The sequence below is a fragment of the Molothrus ater genome, chromosome 1, assembly GCF_012460135.2.
Source record: "Molothrus ater isolate BHLD 08-10-18 breed brown headed cowbird chromosome 1, BPBGC_Mater_1.1, whole genome shotgun sequence".
NCBI classification, from domain to species: Eukaryota; Metazoa; Chordata; class Aves; order Passeriformes; family Icteridae; genus Molothrus; species Molothrus ater.
Genome location: NC_050478.2, coordinates 13,136,466 through 13,141,084, shown reverse-complemented (window position 1 = coordinate 13,141,084; position 4,619 = coordinate 13,136,466). Strand labels below are relative to the sequence as shown.

The 4,619-nt window shown below is 39.3% G+C and overlaps 1 non-coding gene across 1 annotated transcript; it reads left to right on the top strand.

Moving 5' to 3' along the window:
* The first annotated feature begins 4,131 nt into the window (after positions 1-4,131).
* TRNAG-UCC (transfer RNA glycine (anticodon UCC)) lies at positions 4,132-4,203 on the top strand. Its single transcript has one exon. It is a non-coding gene; the product is annotated as a tRNA-Gly (tRNA).
* Positions 4,204-4,619: the final 416 nt, after the last annotated feature.

The window sequence follows — 4,619 nt, the reverse complement described above, 5'->3', positions numbered from 1 at the left end:
AAATTTTATTTTATTTTTTTCAAGTTAACAGCTATCTATTTATTTTGGTATTATGAATTTTACATACACCAGGGAAAGGATCTTATTGCTTGACGTTAAAGTTCAGTAAGTTAGTGGTAGAGAAAAGAATTTGGCTTATTTTGAAAGGTCAGCCATATTAATAAATGTTAATAAAACCCTCAGAGAGGATCATGAGAAATTACTGTCTTTCTAATATTTTATATCAAATACAAAATCATACCATTTTTTTAAGAAGGGAAAAAGTAATTTATGACTGTTTTAAATAAAGACAACTAAGTTAACTAGCATTACAAATGTTAAACAATATTTGCAAGACTTGTTGATGAACAGCAACAAGTCAGGAATTTTGAAATCCCATCTTTACAGTCTATTTTAAAGTACCTCTAAATTTGAGTAGTTATCTTCTTTGATAAAGATAAACATGTGTTCATGTGTATGTTATTTTTATTGTATCTTGAGGACTGATCACTCATGGAGATTGCCCTTGATAGAAAAAGTTTATAACTATGTGAACACTTTGATTGGAGAACAGCATTTGCTAAAAGTGAAATCAGTAACTAAGACAATCAGTTTATGTATAAAAGAATATCAATCATGAGAAAGGTAAGATTTTCAAACAAAAGCCCTATAAATGTTGGCTGTTATTTTTCATGAAACTTAGACATGGGTGATCCTAAGTAAATTAGTTCTAAAGCCATTTTTTAAAGCTTTTAATTTTTATTTCTATTGGTGCATTAGGTCTAACACATACAACTTTCAAACAGCTCCAAAGGATCAAATGTTTGTAATGTTTGCCATGTATTTAGGAATTTTTCTCTGCCAAAATTTAGATGTCTTTGATTTATTAAGATTGTTAAAATATTATTTATTAAATTTGAAGATTTAATGCTTTTTTTTTTTCCAAAGTAGTTGATAAAACTTGTAATAGGTAATACACATATTCTGTTCCTATGGTGGCACTGAAGAGTTTTGGAATTTCCTGGAATATGTTGTTCTTACTTCCCACCTTTTTCTCTGATAAGGACTGAGGAATTCTTTGGACCTAGAGTATAACCATATATTTTTTCCAGACTAACTAAATTAAAATCTATACTCTGCAGAAAAGCTTATTGCCAAAAAACTGGACAGATTTAGTGTTGGCAAGGCCTGGGTTTTAATTTTGTCATTTTAATATCTTATAGATTCCTACAGGCTGTGGATCTGCACCACACCAATTATGCAATTAGCCAAGGCCCTGGGCTGTAAACCAAAAGTACACGTGGCATGCCCAGGTCCTCAGCAATGACAGAGGTCACCAGCAATGAGCAAGGGATGTCCCCTGGCAGAGGAGCCACGAGACTGCACCTGCAGGGAGCAGCCTTTGAAGCAAGGGTTAATGGAGAGGTTAGCATGGTGGTGCACTGAGTGGCTGAAGATGATTTTGCAGCAAAAACAGTCACAGGTGCAACTTATTGGATGTAAGCCCCAACAAAGAAAACCTTTAGTCAGAAAGCAGAGGGTGTTGTTCTGTGTGCAATTGGAACACTTTTAATTATGCCACAGCAAAATGCTTCCTCTCAGCTAAAAGCTGTATGCAGTAGACTCATAGCAAACAGATTTGTTGCCAAGTGAATTAAAACCAGATTAGGAAATGCTGCCATTGCTCATTCTTCATGTTCTGGTGAGACATAATAAGGGTTAATTTGATCTGCTTGGTCATCAAGGGCTACTGGAACCTGTGTGCATCTGTGTGTGTGTGTGAGAGAGAGAAGGAGGCAAAAAATAACCAGGACAAATTTCATGCAGAGTCCTTGATTTGGCAGCGTGTGTCTATTGCCTGAACATGCAGGAGTTTAGGAGGCTTTGCATTTGAGACTGGAAAAGTGATGTCAGATTTCAGCAGATTTCCAGGTTCTTACAGATGTCCAGAAGTGTTTCTAGAATTCCTTAAGGATAAGACTACTCTGACTTTGGGAATGTGGTCCTCTGAGCTAATCTGCAAGTTTTGGTGCTTAAATACTTTAGGAATCTCATGCAGTTGTGTGAGCTGAGGTGCAGGTGGCTGCCTTTCAGAGATCAGCTTAGCCTGTCCCACTTCTCTGTCCTGTTCTATCCACACACTTCAGCTTCCAGCTTTCTCAGAGCTGGCATTCCTCATTCAGTGCTTTTTTTCAATTCAACGGGGGCCCATTTATCTTTACAGTGTTTTAAAATCACCTTTTCATTCTGCAATGCTTTAAAATACAGGATGGTGACTTCACAAAGATGTGGTTAAGAATAGAAGTTGAAGGAAGAGAAATATCATTCTTATAAGAACATCCACACTTCTTCCAGGCTGACTTCTTTACTAAAGTTATTCAAATTTCCTAAACAGTAAGTATTATTTTCAAATGTTTGTCCGCAGAATTTCAGGTTCCATGGAATTTTTCTGCAAGGGAGTATATAAAGAATAACCATTTATGATTATTGTTAAACCATAGTCTTCAGTAATGTTGGAAACAACTCTCACTAGGCTTAAAATTACTAGAAAATATTTATGATGCCTATGGATTAGTAGAAAAGCATGAAAATCATCACAATAAGCTATGTGTTTTTCAGAAGTGATTATGATCAGTGAGTCTGGTGTGTCCCATTTTAATTTCTTCTTAAACTATAAGCCTCCTGGCTCAAGATCAAGGCCCTGTGTAAAAATGTTCCACAATAAATGCACAGAAAGTGTGGCTCCCAAAAGCACTGGTTTGCTGTTTGCTCACCACATGGCTGAGCTGTGAGTTTGCACAGCAACTTGTGTGCATTGCATGTTACACACAGTCAAATGGACTCTGCAGCATTCAGCAGAGCCCTCTTTGTTTTGTTAAATCTTAGTTATAAATACACTTAATGTAACATTACGTCCTCACGAGCTGTTTGCAGAGCATTCCAAATAGGATCTCAGCCGGTTTTGCTGACTTTTAAAGTAAAGTATGATAAGAAAGAGAGAGAAGACTCTATATCCTAGAGAAGACTCTATATCCATATACTCTATGGGGTAACTGTGCATGACAGACTTTCATTAAAGGCTGCAAAAATGTCATCTATACCAGCACTTGTAAAATGGCCAGAGTATGCACAGGCCTGGGGGGCCTTCTATGGGCCTGTTAATTACTCAGATGCCAAGTGACAGAAGGTGACAGGATCGATGGATGTCTGACCAATATTGCATCTTACAACTTTTCTGTTTACCGCTGCAGGAAGCTGAAGACAGAGGATTTGAGAATGAAAGAGACATGAAGGTCTCTCTCTGTAGGACCTCTCTGCTGGCACAGAATGGTTTCTCCCACAAACTTGCTGAGCTTCCTACATGTTAAGAAGCATATCTGCTTGTAAACAGGACATTCTCAGAAGTGAAATCACAGATGCCCTAAAGTGCCCTGGGTTATTCGTAGGATATTCTCACACCATGTGAGGTTTTTGAGATTTTGTTCTTCTAAAATACTTTGTTGGCTCTATACACTGTAGTAGAAAACTTCTCACCACACATTATTCCACAAAAATGTATTCAAGTTTGAGATTCAGCATTTCAGGGTTGTATTTCAGATAACCCTCTTTCAAATATCAATCATTTGCAACTCTATTTAGTTTATTTTCAGCTATATTTTCCATGTAATCTTCTCTTTCTTTGGATGATACTGAGAACACAAAGGCAGTAGTTGATGGAAAGGACAACATATGTTGTTCTTTAAAACTTCTTCCTCTTAATTTTTCAGACATGAGATAAAAATCTCATCTGCAACATTAATGCTGGAAAGACTATTATAAAAATGAGGATACTTATTTCATCAGATGTCAGTCTGTCTTTTTCCAATTGTGCACAGTCCCCCTTCTGAAGGTTTTAGTCCTATTTGGAATTTCTTTTAAACCAATCAGGACGTTGGAAAAAATTTACTGAACAAAACTTTATTATCAGTGTTTAAAAACAAAGCAAACAATCTTATTTTCTAGTAGCCTTGGCAGCCGTGGAGAAACTTGAATGCCTCCCTCAGTAGCTATTTGCTGTGCTTGAGGGCGGGCAATAAATCCTGTGGGCAAACTGGGAACGGAGGGAAGCAGGAAAGGAAGGACTCAGGCAAGCAGGGTGGTGCCATCACCGCGGCGTTGGTGGTATAGTGGTGAGCATAGCTGCCTTCCAAGCAGTTGACCCGGGTTCGATTCCCGGCCAACGCAGCTTCATTTTGACGCCGTTCCCAGCGGGGTGAGGAGGTGCTGCTATCCACTAATCCCATCCGTCCGCAGGGATGCGGGCGCCGGGAAGAGACGGAGCTTGGGGAGGTTTAGCACGGCCGGGTGGGCAGGGCAGGACCGGGGTCCGGCTGGGAATCCCACGTGGCACAAGGGCTGGCAAAGATGTCTCTGCTAGGATTGAGAGAAGGGGTGACTGTGGCTTTATTGCTCACAGGAGTTGCCCATAGGTAGAGGGAGCTGCCTTTGTGCTGGTGGGAGCGTCGGTCGCTTCTGGAGCAGTGTCGGTGTCCGGGTCTGGCCTCAGTACTGGAGATTAGTGGGAATTCTCGTCTATACAAGGATGGTTGGAGATTGTGGAAGTTCTGATCAGAAGAGAGGGCAAAGAAGAGCAATCTTAC